We start from the raw sequence: 20,753 nt of genomic DNA, 5'->3' as shown, positions 1-20,753 counted from the left end.
ATATGATACAACCTGAAGATTTTACATCCACAGATGAGTTCAAGGTGTGCAAGCTTCAAAGATCTATTTATAGATTGAAGCAAGCATCTTGGAGTTAGAACATACATTTTGATAAGGTGATCAAAACGTATGGCTTCATTAGGAACGAAGAGGAATCCTGCATCTATAAGTGGACAAATGGTTCAATATTATATTTTTTATGTTGTATGTGGATGATATTCTTTTAATCGGAAATGATGTCCCTGCATTATAGGGAATAAAAGTGTGGCTGTTATCATAATTCTCTATGAACAATTTGGGAGAAGCAGCCTACATCATAGGAATGAAGATCTATAGGGATAGATTTAAGAGGCTACTCGGACTCTCCCAATCCACGTACATAGATATCATATAAAAATGGTTCAGCATGGAGAATTCTAAAAAAGACTATCTTCTGATAGGTCAAAGAATTTTTCTTTCGAAAGGAGATTGTTCGATAACTGCTCAAGAGAGAGAGTGTGTGAGTAGAGTTTCATATGCTTTGACAATGGATTCTATTATGTACGCCATGACATGTACGAGACCAGATGTGACATACTCACTAGGGATAGTGAGTAGATATCAGTCTGATCCAGAAAAAAATCACTGAAAGATCGTAAAGATCATTCTTAAGTATTTGAGAAATACTAAAGACCAGTAGCTGTATATGGTGAAACTGATTTGAAATTAGTGGAGTTTACCGACTCCAACTTTCAGTCAGACCATGATGATAGCAAGAGTGTGTCAGATTATATTTTTACCCTATACGATGGAGCAATCTGCTGAAAAAATTCTAAACAGCACATTATGGCAAACTCTGTTTGCGAAGCAGAGTATATCACGGCATCCGATGCTGCGAAGGAAGCTGTATGGTTACGAAAATTTATCGACGAGCTCGGAGTGGCACCCTTCATTGATGGCTCTATTTTGTTATACTATGACAATACTAAAACCATTGCTCAAGCCAAGGAGTCGAGATCCCATTAATGCACCAAACATATTCTACGTCGCTATCACTTTATCCGAAAGATCATGGATAGAGGTGACGTTGACCTTCAGAAGATCGATGAAAAAGAGAATCTGATCGATCCATTTACTAAAACTCTCGAAATCAAGGAGTTCGATGACCACAAGTCGAAGATGGATATTCGATACTGTACCAATTAGTTTTAGTCTAAGTGAGAGTTGTTGGGAAATATGTCACAAAATCAATCGTCAGCCTATAGACGATTGTGCTCATCTTGTAAATTATATATAAATTTTTATTAATAAAAATTATTAGATATTTTTATTATAAATTGATCATCTTTAAACTTCTGTATTGTAATGAAGTTCTTAGGACTATAACTAATCGACAAAGGAGAATTTATCATTAAGTCTTTAAAAATATTCGCAACCAAATAATACGCTATTACTAGGACGATAGCGATATCAAGTGTAGGTCGTTGTGTGCCATATGAGTTAGTGATTCTCTTAATCAAAGAGTGTGGAGATATTGTTATGGCATACAGATAGAATGTAGGAGTACATTCGCATCGAACGTGACCATATGTCAAGCACTCTGCTATCAAGAGTAGCTCGTGAAGGGTATAGGTATATGTGTCCCTCAGACTTGAGACCATCACGGTAATTTGTAAACAACTCACTGTACTTTAGTATCGAACCATCTGAGTTTCAACTCAGTGATGAAAGATTATTGAGTGCAGTCAAGTACTTATCAAGTCAGTGTGTGAGTCAAGATGGAATTGATCCCTCTGAATTAGTAGGAGATATGCATCAGTATATTTCAATTCAGTAAAACTTTGGCCTGGATAATCCATGAGATGGATTTGAAAGATTGAAATATAATGTGGTCGACTAAATTAGGATTGACAGTTAAATTCTAGATCATCTTGAGCATTTGGATCAAAGGGATGAATTATACGGTAACCATACGCCAGTAGGTTCTAGAAGGTTGTTTTGTAATACTTTGACTTATTCGATCGTCGGATCACCATTGCTAGATTGTTACATCGATTGGTATAAAAAATTATTTCTATACTACCAGCTTAGGTTCAAACCTATGGGGTCACATGCATTAGAAGATTTGGTTAGATTAGATGGCTGAAGAGTCTAATTGGATTGTGATTCTGATGAAGAGTCCTACTCGAACTAGGACTCTGTGGGAGAGTCCCATTGAGACTGGGACTCTACTATCAATGGAGAATTAATTATTAATTAGATTATTAATTGACTCAATTTGATTAAGCAAAGAGATTTGGATCAAGTCTGATTGAATTGAATTCAGTTCAACTCTGATTGGGTTTGATGTGATCGAGCCCGATTACAAGAAAAATTTGATCCTGATTCGATCAGAATTTTGACTTGGTTAATTCTTAATTAGATTAGAAATTTGATGAGATATCTGAGTTTCTAATTAGATTAGATTCAATTCTAATAGTGGTTTCAATACAAATTTGATTTGGATTAGAATCAGAATTGAAAATGAAGAGTCCTCATCAACTTGGACTCTATCCTCATCTCTTGCGCCACTCCTGAACCCATGTCAATTTCTCCATGCCTAATTAAATTTGGATTATAATTTTTGGTGTCATGATAGAGGGTCCAATAAGAGTAGGCAGCAATATTTGATGAGTCATAATCTTATCTCTTGCCTAATTCGAATGCGATCCGAATTAGAAATAAGATGTAAACTAGGAAAGAAATTTTTCATATATGAAATATTGTTGATATTATATTATTTTTTTTCTTATTTTTCTTGGTAAATCTTTTAGCATTTAAGACTCCAAAATCCTTCTCTACATCTTAATGATTTTTTTGGAATTTTTTGGGATGCCAAAAGGTGGTTTTGGTGTGGACTCTTGGTGTCCTTCCTTGGAAAAACCCTAATTCCTAGTCTATAAAAAGGGGTCCTCTCTCTTGGTTGTCCAATGATCAATTTTCTTGCTATTTTTTGATTTTCCAAAGCTCTTCTCCTCTTTCTCTCTTCTTCCTCTAGATCCTCTACTACTTTGGAGTGTTCAAGATACTTGAAGAAGAAGGAAGAGATCAGCTGTCGAAGTTACTTGTAGACTAGTATCTACGAGCCCCTGATCTACGTCAGTCTTTATGTGAATTTTTTTGTAGAGGCCAGACAACTCTGTGTGGCTGTGAACGACTTAAGAAATATCTGCTCCAACTGTTGGATCAGAAAAGATTAAGATCAAAATTTGTTTGGTAATGATCTCTAACTTGTTTTGATTGCTATGGTAGATTTAATGTTAGATCTAGAATTTCAGCATTGATGAGATTGATGTGTATTTTATTTTCAGATCTAAAGTGTATATTTTTCATATCATAGATTATGATGTGGTAGGCTAAGATTAGATCTTATACATGTGATTAAGATTAAATTATTTAATCTTGTGGTAGTCTAAGATTAGATCTTATGCATGTGATTAGGATTAAATTATTTAATCTTTCATTTTTGCTGTACAAAATTTTTAAATTGAATGTACTATACTATCGAATATTTTCTTTACTTATTAAGTTTGATTTTTATGCTTAATCTGATAGTAAGGACTAAATCTGAAAATAAAAGATTAAAAAATTAAAAATCAGTAACCTAATTAAGTGCATAAAACTTTACATAATTGTTATGTTGCATAAGATGCATGGATCTAGTTTAATATCTTAGTAGCCTAGTACTTGAAAAAGGTACATCACCAAGCCATCCGATCAAAAGAGGAAGTAGTGATTAAAATTTCTCTCTTATCCAATCGATGGGTTCTCTTATGGTATGTAGGGGTGCCACTGTGATATTTCATGAAGAAGAACAGCGAAAAGAAGAACTTAATTTTTTGCAAAATCTTAAATCCAAAAATCTTAGGATCTTTTGTATGCGATACAAATTTAAATTATTTAGATCTAAAATTATTTCAATATCTAAACTAAACTCATGTTCATAATACACTTTATTAAGAATTAAGATATGAAATTAAAAGATCTAAAATTGAGAATTTCAGATCAAATTTCAATGCATAAAGCATGGGGTTATTGTTAGATTTATGTCCTAGAAGCCAATTGTTGGCTGACGCATTATATAATTTTAAGGCTTAAAACTTATACTTGTAATTTTTCATTATTAATAAAGATTTTTTTCATTCCAATCATGTTTATGAGTTCATGATTTATTTTATAAATTAATAATTTTTTTTTTATATATTCTTAAAGTGTTAAGAATTTGAGACATATATTAATTAGTGGTTAATTTCTAAGTACTCCCGATCAAAGAATCGTCATGGAGGATAGTGATCAATCTATTTGAGATCGATGCATGGTTCACCTCTCTTATGGGCAGATAAGTCTCAGATCTGTGATGTAGGGATACTGGGATGAAGGTACAGGTGGTTGTTAGAGAACACTTGCACTGAGCGTGACCAACACAAAAACTATATGGATGTCTATCCACCCGTCAGTGATTTTCTTGATGCTGTAGTAGTGTGAGTGATCCTTTGACCTGTAGTGTCATTGGCTATTCACAGCGAGGCTATTGGATTTGACTGCACATTCTCTTGATCCTTTGCCATTTGGATCCTTGCTGTGTATGTTAGTTTCAATAGGTTTAGGTTCATTATTTGGAGTAGGATGTACCTAGATAGAATCTATCGACTTTGGTAGGAAAGGAGAAGTCCTATGTGATTTGTGAGACTGAGTTCAGAAAATCTTTGACCAAAGCAAGTGTAAATACTAAAAAAGAATTTCTATGGGATTCATAAATAAACTTGAGTCGAACCAATCTAGCATATGACTGATGATGGGGTCTGAAGCATTCTTCATGACCTCCATCAAGTCAGGACTCACGATAGAAAGACTGAATCATATGATAACTGTTCCTAAAAGTTTGTACTTTCGTTCTACTGGATTGCTACTACATACTGTTCGATGTCACTGATGAATTGTGTGATTCATCGAATATCATCTTGATGATCAATGGCCCTCAAAGGATAGAATTGAAAATGTTCCAATCCATCGAAAAGAGTTTCGATGATATTGTGATAGAGATCACAATATATCTCACTATCAGATAGAATAGAATCTATGGGGTCACACATTAAGAGATTTAATCTCGAATTTACCAATTAGATTGATGAAGTTCTAATTAGGTTAGGGTTTATTAAAATTTTATTAAGTTTTTGAGAACCATGCTAACACATGGTTAAACCTAATTCTTCTCAGGACTTTGATTTGATCAAGTCTATAGTCTTGAACCTAATCTAAATCCATTTGATTTTAATTAAGCTCTTAATTAAGAGTCCAAGAGAATTTTATTAAGTCAATTAGTTGGCATAATTATCCTAACATTATCTCTTCATTATCTCCTAATTATCTCTAAGTGGTGTGTGGAATAAAAAAGAAGAATGGATGGCGCTTTCCTTCAATTTTGGCAGGAAATGGGGTGCCAAATCCTAGGATATTGTAAAAGGGGTCCACCCCTCTTATGTGGCATGGTGGAGGAGAGAGAGAGGGGCCATGCCCCCCTCTAATATGGCTGGAAACCCTAATGTGGGGCGTCAAGGATTGGCACCCCAACTACCTGACTTATATTCCATGGGCGCCCCTTGTACCTACCTAAAGGGGTTGATTATTTATCAATTATATCTGATTTTATTAAAAATAAATCAGATTAAAAAAGTAGAAGATTCTTATGAGATAAAGATGTACCTTTTTAAGATAATTGGATTCTTATAATGAGTCAGGGTAGTGCCTATATAAAGAGAATGTCTCTAGGATTTTTAAGTGATAAAATTTTTGTGAAAAAAAAAATCTCTCTCTCTCTCTCTTCTCCATTCTTCCTCTCCTCCCTCTCTTCTCTTCCACGCCTAGGGGTTGGGCATCCCATGCTTCCACATGCCAATAGTAGAGGTGCTGTCCATCTGCAGCGAAAAACGAGGAGAAGAAGAAGAAGGCTGCAGATCAAGGAGTTGATCTCGCAATCTAGATCAAGAAGTGATCTGAGTTCTAAGGCTGAGATTCTTTTTGAAAAAGAAGAATCAACTACAAGAAGATCAGTTCGAGATTGATTCTAGTGGATATCCGTAGAGATCGGACACATATGCGGCTCGAGTGTCTATGAATCTGTGATCATCGATAGCAGTGAATATCTATCCGCACTAAAGTATCGAGATGCAATCTCATATTTCTTTTAAATTTTAGATTATATGTATGTTTTTCTTTTGGGTTTGGATAAGATTGGATTTGATCTTAAGCATGTGGGATTAAAGGGTTTAACCCATTTATTTTTCATTGCGTTTAAAAATAATTTTTGAAATTTACACATGTTGTCTATCGATTTTCTAATAATTATGGGTGTGGATAGCTGAATTAGGTCTAGTTTGAGTGGTTGATCAAATCAAATCAAAAGTTGATTAGGATTGGATCAGGTGTGCTCATAACCAACCTAATAGTTGTAGATTGATTAGATCGATTAACAGCCACATGTTGTCGATCAATTCAAGGACCTAATTTTGCTCAGTGGTTCGAGTCCGAGTCTAGATTGATCTATTCGATTCTAATTGATCAATTGATATCTAAGATAAGTCTGGATCATGATTTTTAATTAGAATCATGCTTATCTGGTCATGAACAAATGGTGTCTAAGGCAAGCATTTGCAATCCTCCCAACGATCACACTTATCTGGCCTACTTGGTCGATTAATTTTAAATTAGGTTGCTTATTGATTTGAGCTAACCCGTGCTACTAGGTTAGTCATAACCGTTATGACTAATTAAGAATGAGACCTAAATCCAAACTTTCTCATTAAAATATTAAGTCTAGCAATGTTCCACTATTGTAGTTATGCGGGTTCTTCCGGGTGTTGACTGTTCTCGACTAGTTACAGTGATTCAGTTACATCAACAAAGACGCAACCATACTGTAGCATGAGATGCTCTCGGATAAAGATGAGGTTGGGCCCAATAACTTGTGAGAAAATATATCCTAAAGCTAATCGTATGGATGATTATGCTCTTTGTAATCTGTATATGAATTAATAAAGGTTCTTTGATATTTCTCATTATAAATTGTACATCTTTCTTAATAGAACTCTTTTGTTGCAATGAAATCCTTAGAACTATAAAGTAATGGATAAAGAAGGATTATCGAATAGTTCTTAAACCATGTTTGTAGCCAAATAATACGTCATTAAAGAATGATGACATTTATCGAGTATAGATCATTGTGTGCTATTAGATTGGTTGTCTTCGTAACCAAAGAGTGTGGAGATACTGGTATGGCATGTAGGTGAGATGTAAGAGTACATCGTCATTTAATAAGTGACTCACCTGCAGAGCACTCTGCTGTGAAGGATAGCTTGCGAAGGGTATGGGCATAAGTGTTCCTCAGATCTGAAATTGTCATGGTGGCTTGCAAGGAACTCACTGTACTTTGGTGCCAGACTATCTATATTTCTAATGCAGTGACGGAAGGCTACTGTGTATAGTCAAGTATTTGTGAAGTCTATGTGTGGATCGAGATGAGATTGACCTCTTCGGATTATAGGAGATAATACATCACTATATTTTAATTTAGTAAAATCTCAATTAGGATAATCCGTGTGATGGATTTGAAAGGTTGAAATACAATACGGATGACTTATCCAGGGTTGATAGTTAAATCCTAAGTCATCTTGAGCATTCAGGGTCAAAGGGATGAATTATGTGGTAACTATATTTCAAAGTTTTTGAATATTGCTTTACAAACATTCGACCTATTCGGATGTCGAAAATTATTACTAAATAGTAACTTCGATTAGTATAGAAAATAGTTCCTATGCTGCCGGTTTAATGTTCAAACCTATGAAGTCACGCACAAAGTAAAGCAAAGAAAGAAAAAAATGATCTAATGTTTATGTGTTCAATTTGGAAGTACGAGACTTGATTAAATAAATAAATTAGCTTAATTGAGAATTAAGGGTCATACGAAATTAAACAGTTGACTATGTCAGCTAGCACGGGACATGAGGTGCATATTTAATTTCGAAGATGATAATGATCTGATCAGTGATCCAAAAAATTTATGAGGGATTGAATTTATGTTCTAATTAATTTTAGATTAGATCAGATTTAATTAAGGCTAATTGGGTTAAAAATCTAAGTTAGACTTAGATCAGAATCCTAATTAGATTAGGATTGATAGAATTTTCAAGTTTGGTTTGAATCAGGTTCAAATCGGATTAAATTTGAGTCAGATTAGTTTAGAATCAAAGGTTCCCAAAATCTTGGGACTCTCTCTCACATAGTGGCCGACTAAGAAAGATGTGGAGCACTAATGTTTTTGCCCATATTTCTTGTTCGTGCGTGAAGGAAAATAGCATGCACAAGGTTGGCATCCAATTCTACTTGGGTCTCCTTATTTCATAAGGATTGGAGTTCTAATCCTTATGGGCTCTAATCAGATGTAGGGCATCCCCTATTTAAGGGAAGGACATCCAACTACTGGTGGTTATGCAATTTTGTGCGACAAAACTAAAGCAAAAACTACCATGAGGAATAAGAGAGGGAAGGGTAGATGTTTGTTTGTTTTTGCATGGAGTTATTGGGCACTTTTCTATCTTAGCATGAAGAGTCCCCTCTAAGGCATGGAGAATTGATCTCTTCCATCCCTTACTATCTTTTGAAGGAGTGACATCCTGAGGATCATCCATCTTTCCTACAGAATCTGGCATGCATGCGAAGTAGAGGACCACACATCCAGACCTCGCGAGGTATCAGATTCAAGAAATCCCAAGATTCTTAATCCCTTCTTTATTAAATCCACTACATACAAGCTATAATTTTATAAAGATTATAAAATTTAGAATAAAAAATTTTTAGATGCACCTCGATGATCCGATCCTGATCGAATCTTTTCCTTCAACTGGTATCAGAGCCAGGCTACAATGCATAGTTGATTTATTTTCTGGTATGAACATATTTGATATGTGTTGGTGCAGAATTCCATCGAAGCTGGAGTTGCTGGAGTCGAGATGACCGCGGCCGCCGCTGGGACCTGCAAGGAAAGTCTAAATCGGAGTTGGGGGTGCTCCGACAAGATCCTCCGACACTCAAGTCAGTACTCTGCTTCAACAGAAATGGAGTGCTCGAGTGGGAATTTTAGCAGAGTTTTAAGATAGAATTTTTGAGCTTAGAGAAGAACGTATCTGAAGGTCCCTTTTTATAGATGAAGTGCGTAACTAATTGACAGCGACGTCTGTAACCGCCTGGTAGTGGACTGTTCAGAGCCGCACGGAGTTTGTTATGGAGAGTAGTGGCGTCAGGGGTCGTTCAGGGCCACGTGGAGTTTGTTACAGAGAGTAGAGTGGTGTCCGTTGTCATGACTTGCCAGAGAGTAGTGGAGCCCAGAGAGTGGAGCGGTGTCCGTTATCGCGACTTGGCAGAGAGTAGTGGAGCCACGTGAAATTCATTGTAGAGAGTGGAGCAGGGTAGTGGCCATTGTCGTGACTTGCCAGAGAGTAGTGGAGCCATGCGGAATCCGTTGCAGAGAGTGGAGCAGGGTAGTGGCCATTGTCGTGACTTGCCAGAGAGTTTGGATCTGTCGGCTGGAGCTCGACTGGGATATCTGATGGAGTGGAATGGCTCTCCATCCCGTCGATTTGGGAGAAGCTCGGATATCTCCGAAGCTGCTAACGAGTCTACTATTGTCGGATACCTTAGGCACTGATGCTACAGATGGGAGTCATCTGCTGTAGAAGCTCGGATGGAGACTTTTCATTGGTGAAGCCCGGTAGGAGTCCGATTGCTAGAGAAGTCCGTCTGAGATTCACCTGATGTGGAAGCTCATCTGAAGATGATTCATCGGAGAAGTTCGATTTCATGAAGGATTTGGCGGAGGGTCGGTCGGCGATGGACTTCGGATGGTGCTGGAGAGGTTCGGCAGACGTCGGAGGTGATCGATCGTTGTAAGAATCCAGCTGTCGAAGTTCATCCGTCGTAGAAGCTCGTCCGATATCCATCCACTATGGAAGTTCGATCGAGGTCTGGTTCTTGTAGAAGGCTAAAAGGAGACCGCTTATTGTAGAAGCTCGATCGAAGATCGGTTGTCGTGGGAGCTTGGAGTAGCGATCTGGTCAGTGGGTCCTGTCTCACTGTAGAAGCTCGTCTGGGATCCGATTACAAAGAAGCTCGGCTGAAGTCTACCTGTAATGAAAGTTCGAAAGAGACGTGTTTACAGTAGGAGCTTGAATGAAATTTACTTACAGTAGAGATCCAGAGTAGACCACCCACTATAGGAGTTCGGAGTAGACCGCTCGTAGTAGAAGTTTTGCTCTCACAGGAGTCTGGTTAGAATCTTGAAGGCGATCGACCACCGTAGAAACTCAGATGGAGTCCGATTACTGTAGAAACCTCGTTGTCGAAGAAGCTCGGATATTGACGAAGTCCGGAAGGAGTTCGGAGAATAGTTGATCACCGTAGAAGGTCGACTGACAGTGAGGCCTAGAGAGCCTTTGGAGCAGCACGGTAGATGGATGGAGAAGCTCATTGTCGGAGAAGTTCGAAAGCTCGGATGGTCGGGGGGGGTTTAGAGAGACGCCACACAAGGTCGGAAGTGGAGAAGCCCTGGAAGGGTCGGTCTTTTATAAACTTCGATCGGGGGGTATTTTATACCCAACACCAGTCTCCCTACTTCTGAGTTCGGATTCTGAATGAAGAAAGTATAGAGAAATTCTCACGATCGAAGTTGCTTTCCTCAATTTCCACACTCGGTGGTTGCCAGATATTTTGATGTTCGGCACGCTAGTACTAGAGCCTTTTTGAAAAAGACTTCTTCTTTTTGAAATTTTCGTCGGAGCGCTACCCCAAGTACGATGCAATAATGGTTTTACTAATTATTGACCACCTTCAGCCGCTTGCCATGGCGAGTGAGCTACGCGGCGATCATGGACTGGCCAAAGGAGTCCTGTAGTCATTATTGCTCCAGATTCCGTCGCCTATTTAAATCCATCTCCCCCCTTCGGGGATTTCACTTTGCACGGAAGTTCCTTCGGTCCTTCCCTCTTAGCCTTAGGCATCCTTCGAGTCGTCCTCATCTCTACATCCTTGTATCCCTCATACCAGCCTAGGTTAGCCCCAGAACTTTCTCCACTTCCGCGGCCCCGTTCATAGACTGTGCCGATCATCCTTCATTGCAGATATGGGCGTGGATGCGGCTCGGATGTTAGCCCAGAGTCTCAAAGCCCACGAGCGGGAAGGCGCTGCAACTTTCGAGTTGGCGAAGAAGACAAGGGTAGAAGAGACAGATCTGGCCGTATTTCACCTTGATCGTCCAGAGCCCGCGCTTAGGCACATCTTCGACAGCGAGTACTTCCCGGTGTGCGTCATTGTGTGGGGAAACCTGACCTCAAAAAGAAGGTCATGCCCACCGTCACTGTGAGGGGGAACCTGACCTTAGAAAGAAGGTCATGCCCGCCATCACTGTGAGGGGGAACCTGACCTCAGAAAGAAGGTCATGCCCACCGTCATTGTGAGGCAGCGGAAACCATGGCGCGAAAAAGATGGCATCTACATGTACTTTGAAGATAATGCTGGAGTAATTGCTGAAAAGGGGGCTGGAAAAAGAAGTCAGGTACTTAAAGTAATCCTCGACGATGGTCGGAATGAGAGTTCGAAGTCTGATGAAGCCGAGCTTCCTTGGAACTTTTCTCCTCTCTTTTTTTTTCTGATCGTTTCTCTTTTTATTTTTGGCCTTCAAGGCTTTGTAATGTGTACTTTACCGATGAAATGAAAATGAAATTATCTATTACCTTGTCCATTCTGGTATTAAATGGTTGTTTACCGAACTTCCTTTGTCTTCCACCTCATTTGGCGTCCGTGTAATTTGCAATTCCTCATCTGTTCTTGCTTCGAGTCGTCATTTATCGAACTCTTTTTGTCTTCCATCTTGCTCGATGTCGGCGTTGTCTGAAGGTTCCCGATCGTCACTGTGCTGATTCGCCCTTAGGGACTAGAGATTTTCGACAAGGATTTTCTTCCTCGTTGAGACGAGGTCCCTTGTGCCTTTGATGTAGTTCGTTTTCACTTATCGCTGGCGTAGTTCGTCGCTTTCTCTTTTCATCTCTCCTTTTCTTCTATGTTCGAGTGAGGGTCTTCCCTCTGCTCTTGACGGGGTTGTTTGAGTGTAGAGGGGCCGTTGAGGAGGCTTTCCTCCTTGTTCGATCTTGATCGACCGAGCCTTTATTTGTGTCAGGACGAGGTTCTCCTCTTGTTCTCGACAGTCAGTTTCAGCTCATGTTAGGATGAGGTTCTCCTTCTGTTCCTAACAGGGTGGTGGGGGCACGCGAGGGCCGCTGCAACGGCCTCTCCCTCCATCCGGTCTTTAAGAAATCGGACCTTCGACTTTGCTCATGTTAGGACGAGGTTCTCCTTCTGTTCCTAACAAGGCTGTGGGGGCACATGAGGGCCGTTGCAAGGGCCTCTCCCCCCATCCGATCTTTAAGAAATCGGACCTTCATCTTTGCTCATGTTAGGATGAGGTTCTCCTCCTATTCCTAATAAGGCTGTGGGGGCACATAAGGGCTATTGCAAGGGCCTCTCCCCCCATCCGATCTTTAAGAAATCGGACCTTCGTCTTTGCTCATGTTAGGACGAGATTCTCCTCCTGTTCCTAACTAGGCTGTGGGGGCACATAAGGGCCGTTGCAAGGGCCTCTCCCCCCATCCGATCTTTAAGAAACCGAGCTTTCGACTTTGCTCATGTTAGGATGAGATTCTCCTCATGTTCCTAACAAGACTGTGGAGGCACATAAGGGCCGTTGCAAGGGCCTCTCCCCCCATCCGATCTTTAAGAAACTGGACCTTCGTCTTTGCTCATGTTAGGACGAGATTCTCCTCCTGTTCCTAACATGCTTAATTTCGTTTGTATGGGGGAGTTACTTCCTGTCGTTATAAGCTTATGCCAAAAGAAAAATATGCAAGTATGAAACTTTTATTTAAGGCAAAGCTATTGATAATATATTCGCAGATTTTCTGAATTTCATGGTCACAGAAGCTCTGCTCCTCCGTGCTCTTTTAGATAGTATGTTCCAGGCTGGACCACCTCCTTAACTTCATACGGACCTTCCCAGTTTGGGACAAGTTTTTCTTGGTTCTGAGGTTGTGAGACAGTGGCTCGTCGTAGTATCAGATCCTCACTTTGAAGACTTTGCTTTTGACCCGAGAATTGTAGTAGTGGGCTACTTTCTGCTTGTAGGCCGCTATCCGAACTTGAGCTGTTTCCTGCTTTTCTTCTAACAAGTCGAGATTGGACTTGAGATCTTGTGGGTTGCATCGCTCGTCGAATGCCACAACTCGCGCCGACGGAAGCTTGAGTTCAATCGGGATCATGGCTTCTGTCCCGAAGGCTAGGGCGAAGGGGGTCTCTCCTGTGGGTAATCTTTGAGTAGTTCGGTATGCCTATAACACATGATAAAGCTCGTCTGCCCAAGTTTCCTTTGCCTTTTCAAGTCTCGCCTTGATACCTTGCAACAGAGTCCTGTTAGTCACTTCGGCCTCGCCGTTTGCCTGCGGATGGGCTACCGAAGTGAAGTTATGAGAGATATTCAGGTTCTCACAAAATTCGACAAACTTTGTCCTAGCAAATTGCCGTCCATTATCAGTAATGAGTGTTCTGGGTAAGTCGAACCTACAAAGAATTGACTTCCAGATGAAGTCCTGCACTTTAGCTTCTGTGATTTTTGCCAAAGGTTCAGCTTCGACCCACTTGATGAAATAGTCTATTGCCACCAAGAGGAACTTCCGCTGCCCGTATGCCATGGAAAAAGGTCTGAGGATATCCATCCCCCATTGCGTAAATGGCCATGGGGCACTCAATGGTGTCAGTTCAGAGGCAGGTTGCCTTTGTACACTTGCATATCTCTGACACCGGTCGCATCTTCTGACATATTCGATGGAGTCGTGGTACATAGTAGGTCAGTAATAGCCTTGACGGAGCAGCTTGTGGGATAAAGATCTGGCCCCCAGATGGCTTCCACAGACTCCCTCATGTACCTCTCTCAAGGTGAAGTCGGCTTCAGAAGGTCGGAGATACTTCAGGAGGGGTAAAGAGTATGACCTCTTGTATAGCTTGCCTTCATAAAGGATATATCGGGAGGCTTGGTTCTTAAGCTTACGAGCTTCTTTTGCATCAGGAGGAAGGACCCCATCCTTGAGGTATGCAACCAGTGGGTCGATCCAACTGGGTTCATGGCTGATCTCCATCATAGGCTGTAATTCTTCCGTGCTTGGGCACCTCAGAACTTCGAAGAAGACTTTCTTAGGCAGTTCAGCCAGAGCTAGTGTAGCCAGCTTGGAGAGAAGGTCGGCCTTGGTATTTTCTGCTCTTGAGATCTGCTTGATGTTGAAGCTACCGAAGGTAGGGATGATCTCCTTTATCTTTTCGAGATACTTGGCCACACTGTCCTCCCGAGCTTCATAATTTTCATTGACCTGTCCCACTACTAATTAAGAGTCACTGTAGGCTTGGAGCCAATCTACTTCCAATTCTTTGACGACCTTTAGTCCTACAATCAGAGCTTCATATTCTGCTCTGTTATTTGTCGCAGGGAACTCGAAGCGCAGTGCATACTCCACGATAATTCCGTCAGGATTGACCAAGATCAGGCCCGCGCCTGCATCTGACATGTTGGAGGAACCATCCACGTAGAGGATCCAAAAACCATTAGGGAGATCAGCTTTTTCTTTAGGAGAGTTCGGCCGGAGCCCCGGGTCATCGGCTCCATCTCGTCCAAGCTCGGCCTCCTCTGAGATAGTGCATTCCACCACGAAGTCTGCTAGTATCTGGGCTTTTATTACCGGCCGAGGTTGATAGTCGATGTCGAACTCTGTGAGCTCGACTGCCCACTTCGCTATCCTTCCAAAGGCATCCGCTCGATGCAAAACCGCCTTGATCGGCTGGTCGGTGAGCAGTATTATGGTGTGTCTCTGAAAGTAAGATCGGAGTCTCCGAGCTGCAACCAACAAGGCGTAAGTTAGTTTCTCTAACTTAGTGTACCTGGTTTCGGCGTCTCTCAATACTCGGCTTATGTAATAGATCGACCGTTGAATTTTTGCTTCTTCCTTAATCAGAACTGCTGCAAGGGCCACAGGGGAGACCGCCAGGTACAGGAACAACTCCTCTCCAGGCTCGAGCTTTGCCAATAGTGGAGATGAGCCGAGATAGTTCTTCAGCTCCTCGAACACTTGCTGACATCCAGGGGTCCAACAGAAGTTCTTCGGCTGCTTGAGAGTTTGAAAGAAAGGCAGGCACCGCTCGGCCAATCTTGAGATGAAGCGATTTAGGGCCGCTACTCTCCTAGTAAAGTGCTGAACTTCCTTTATTGACCTTGGGGCGGTCATTTCCTGGATGGCACGAATCTTTTCCGGATTTGCTTCGATCCCATGCCCCGATACCATAAAGCCCAAGAATTTTCCTGAGGTTACTCCAAAAGTACACTTGGCCGGGTTCAGCTTCATCTTGTATTTTCGGAGGGCGCTGAAGGTCTCCTCAAGGTCGGTGACGTGGTTCATCGAGGATTTACTTTTTACAAGCATGTCGTCCACACAGACCTCCATGTTGCGATCGATCTGCTCTTTGAAGATCTTGTTCACCAGCCGCTGATATGTCGCCCCTGCATTTTTGAGGCCAAAAGGCATGACCCTGTAACAATAAAGGCTACGGTTAGTAATAAAAGCAGTTTTTTCTTCATCCTCTGGCGCCATTCGAATTTGATTGTAGCCGGAGAACGCATCCATGAAAGTGAAAAGCTCGTGGCCCGAGGTTGCATCCACCAATTGATCGATTCTGGGTAGAGGATAACTGTCCTTCAGACAGGCTTTATTCAGCTTTTTGAAGTCTATGCGCATCCTCCATTTACCGTTCGCCTTCTTAACTAGGACCACATTGGAAACCCAGCTCGGATAGTTGACCTCTCTGATGAACCCAGCTTTCAGGAGTTTATCAACTTCCTCGGCTATTGCCATCTGTCTTTCCGGTGCATGACTTTGAACTTTTTCCTTCGTTGGCCGGTGTTTGGGATCAACAGCCAGACGGTGTTCCATAACCTCGACATCGATCCCTGGCATGTCCGTCGGAAGCCAAGCAAAAATATCCGCATTCTTTTGTAGGAAATCAATAAGTTGTGTCCGCTCCTCTTTCCCCAAGCTGGAGCCGATTTTCACCATGTGCTCTTCGTTCCTATCATTCAAAGGAATTGAGACAAGATCTTCTATTGGCCCATCCCGTTCTTCAGTCAGGTCGTCACGGGTGTCCAATCCATCAATCGGATAGGGGTAGGCTAACCACTTCTTTGCAGGGCTATATTATAGCAATGCCTTGCCAGGGCTTGATCTCCTCTAACTTCTCCGACCCCCTAGTTGATAGAAAATTTTAATTTCAGATGGTAGGTCGATACTACAGCTCGGAGGGTGTTGAGGCTGGGTCGGTCGAGAATTGCGTTGTAGGCAGACGGCGTCCTCACCACCAGAAAATCCACTGGCACTTTGGATTGTTTTGGATACTGACCTGCAACTATAGTCAAAGTTATTACTCCCTCCACTGGCACAGCATCGCCAGTAAATCCTACCAACGGGGAGCTAATCGGCCCAACCGATCATCAGAGATGGATATTTTTGAGAATGCATCGTAAAATAAAATATCGACCGAGCTTCCACTGTCAACAAGAACACGACGTACATCATAATCAGCAATATTTAAAGAAACTACAACTGTATCATTATAAGGGAACTGGATCCCTCGGGTGTCTTCTTCAGTAAAGGTTATAGATCCTTCAGGTTTTTGCCGCTTGGGCGGCCCGACTGATCCACTGGCCGCTCCCCTTCGGGGTCCTCCAGAGATGGTGTTAATGATCCCAATTGGAGGCCAATCTCCAGGCTATTTTTTTCTCCTTGGCGGCTCCCGTTGTGGCAGAACCCTCGACCGATCCTTTCTACCTTCAGGCTGGCATCGGACGAATCTGTCGACCGCCATTACCAGAGGAGGAGGAGCCTGGGAGGCTGGAGATGAGGGTCGGGTCTTATGGAGATCGCTGAGATCTGGCCGTAGAGGCCGTGGATCGCCTGGTGGATGCCATTCGGGGAAGCATCAGGTGGAGATCTAGTAGGAAAAGGAGAAGAGGATGTTAAAGAAGATGATCGGAGATAGTCCCGTTGAGCACTCCTTTAAGAACAAGGATACTGCAAAGACACACACGTCCTTCCTCTAGCGCCAATTTTGTTGGTGCAGAATTTCTTCGAAGCCAGAGTTGCTGGAGTCGAGATGATCGTGGCCGCCACCGGGAATTGCAAGGAAAGTCTAAATCGGAGTTGGAGGTGCTCCGACAAGACCCTCCGATGCTCAAGTCAGTACTCTGCTTCAACAGAAATGGAGTGCTCGAGTGGGAATTTTAGCAGAATTTTGAGATAGAATTTTTGAGCTTAGAGAAGAACGTATCTGGGGGTCCTTTTTTATAGATGGAGTGTGTAACTAATTGACAGCGACGTCTGTAACCGCCTGGTAGTGGGCTGTTCAGAGCCGCCCGAAGTTTGTTATGGAGAGTAGTGGCGTCAGGGGTCGTTCAGGGCCATGTGGAGTTTGTTATGGAGAGTAGAGTGGTGTTCATTGTCGTGACTTGCCAGAGAGTAGTGGAGCCCGGAGAGTGGAGTGGTGTCCATTGTCGCGACTTGCCAGAGAGTAGTGGAGCCATGCGGAATCTATTGCAGAGAGTGGAGCAGGGTAGTGGCTATTGTCGTGACTTGCCAGAGAGTTCAGATCTGTCGGCTGGAGCTCGGTTGGGACATCTGATGGAGCGGAATGGCTCTCCATCCCGTCGATCTGGGGGAAGCTCGGATGTCTCCAAAGCTGCTAACGAGTCTACTATTGTCGGATACCTTAGGCACTGATACTATAGGTGGGAGTCATCTACTGTAGAAGCTCGGATGGAGACTTTCCATTGGTGAAGCCCAGTAGGAGTCCGATTGCTAGAGAAGTCTGTCTGAGATTCGCCTGATATGGAAGCTCATCTGAAGATGATCCACTAGAGAAGTTCGGTTTCATGAAGGATCTGGCGGAGGGTCGGCCGGTGATGGACTTCGGATGGTGCTGGGGAGGTTCGGTAGACGTTGGAGGCGATCGATCGTTGTAAGAATCCAGCTGTCGAAGTCCGTTCGTCGTAGAAGCTCGTCTGATATCCATCCGCTATGAAAGTTCGATCGAGGTCTAGTTCTTGCAGAAGGCTAAAAGGAGACCACTTATTGTAGAAGCTCGATCGAAGATCGGTTGTCGTGGGAACTCGGAGTAGCAATCTGGCCGGTGGATCCTGTCCCGCTGTAGAAGCTCATCTGGGATTCGACTATGAAGAAGCCCGACTGAAGTCTACCTGTAATGGAAGTTCGAAAGAGACATGTTTACTGTAGGGGCTCGAATGGAATTTGCTTACAGTAGAGATCCGGAGTAGACCGTTCGCTGTAGGAGTTCAGAGTAGACCGCTCGTAGTAGAAGTTTGGCTCTCACAGGAGCCCGGTTAGAATCTTGAAGGCGGTCGACCACCGTAGAAACTCGGATGGAGTCCGATTACTGTAGAAACCTCGTTGTCGAAGAAGCTCGGATATTGACGAAGTCCGAAAGGAGTTCGGAGAATAGTTGATCACTGTAGAAAGTCAGCTGACAGTGAGGCCTAGAGAGCCTTTGGAGCAGCACGGTAGATAGATGGAGAAGCTCATTGTCGGAGAAGTCTGGAAGCTCGAAAGGTCGGGGGGGTTCAGAGAGATGCCACACAATGTCGGAAGCCGGAGAAGCCCTGGAAGGGTCGGTCTTTTACAAACTTCGATCGGGGGGTATTTTATACCCAACAATATGTAATCAAATTTTTATATTAAATGTTAAATTTGATTTAGACCTATTAACATAAATTTTTTGATATAGTTTTGATCAGATTTCAAGAATCAAATCAATGGTTGGTTGAAATCTGTTATAAATATGTTATAACATAATTTTCTTGTTGCAGATTTTTTGTAGAAATAATAATATGTTTATGATCTATTTTAAATCAGTTTTTAACAGACTTTTTGTGAAGTTATTTTAGATTGAAAGTTAGACTTAATCCAGATTTGAATTGAATATGTTTTGATAGATTTTTAGATCTAATTTTAAACAAAATTCTGTATAACATAAAAACATGTTTAATCAAATTTTATTTTCTATGCATTCATATATGTTTTTAAATAATTGTTTATGTAATTTCAGATCTGAAATTAATTATTTTATACGTCGTATAAAAGTAGATTCAAATCTGAAATAAATTATATGATGATATAATCTAATAAGATTAGATGTGTGTCATGGTTGATATGATCATATTCATATACACAACTAAATTTTTGTAAATTATATATACCGATGCAATCAGTTTAGAAATTAGATTTTTGATTTTAGTAGCCCAATATTCAGATTGGGATGATCATCAGGACGTTCAGTCATAAGAGCAAGTAAGGTTTGAAGACCCTCTCTTCCCATTCGATGGGGTGATCTTATGGTGTGTTAGGGTACTTTGTGATTATATCTTATGAAGAAAAATAACAAATAAAAATTTTAAATTATTTTGATCATGAATATATTTAGATTAGATCTAAAGTGATTTATGAGTCATTGTAATTTTAAAGAAGTAAATTTAGATATGAAAATTGGTTTTAAGATCTAAATTATATATTGCATATGATGTAATATGTAGTGATCTAAAAGTTTCTATGATACATATGATGTATATATAAAATTTAGATCAAATTGATATATATTTAATTGTGAAACATAGATATGAAAATTAAATTTTAAGATCTAAAAATTGCATGACATATGATGTATGCTTCACTTGAAATCTTAGTAAAATAGCTTTACAAATTGAAACACATGTTTCACACACTTAATTTAGAATTAAGTTTATAAGATTTAAATTTGAGAATTAAAGATCCTAAGACACCACATAAACTGTTGGGGCAATGGGTTAGCTTGAATCAGATCATCTAATTGGATTAGACTTAGGGTTGGAAATAAATATGGACTAATTAGAAAAATTAATTAAATCTAATCAAAAGTTGAGTTAGATTAGGTCAGAATTTTTTTAAGATCAACCTCAATGGTTGTAGCTATTAGGTTTCAGTGGCACAACGGAAGGATTAGGTGTTTAAAATTTTCATTCAAAACATCCGATGCACTGAAAATCCTAATACCAAGAAATCCTTGACTATATCAATCAAAGTATAGTTAAAATAAATTTAGATCAGAAGAAAACCTATAGTGCTAATCCAATTTTCATGAGGTGTCTAAGTGTCCATCCTCCAATGGTGATCCATACAAAAATTGAACTAAAGACAGTGCTCCTCCACCTTGCATCAAGAGTTCTAGCCCCTAGAACTCGACTGGCCACCAATCGATCAGACCTGAGTCTGAACCTCTCTAAACCACTCACTGGATCTGACCACCTTTTTCTAGACCTTTTAAACCCTTAGACCTATTAGGATTAGGCTTGTCTTAAAAGAACAAGCCTTTGTCCTAAACCCTAGAGTTGTAAGAGAGGGAGAGAGAGAGTGGATAGGGGATGTAAGAATTGAATGATCAACCGATTTGCTATCTCCTATTTATAGCACTAAATGGGTCACCAATAGAGAAGGCACATCTCATCTAGGAATCCATATCAAGTCCTCATATCACTTATCTGAGAGTCTTTAAATAGA

This window comes from Elaeis guineensis, chromosome 2 (assembly GCF_000442705.2).
Source record: "Elaeis guineensis isolate ETL-2024a chromosome 2, EG11, whole genome shotgun sequence".
In the NCBI taxonomy this organism is placed as follows: domain Eukaryota; kingdom Viridiplantae; phylum Streptophyta; class Magnoliopsida; order Arecales; family Arecaceae; genus Elaeis; species Elaeis guineensis.
This window is presented reverse-complemented; position numbering follows the sequence as displayed.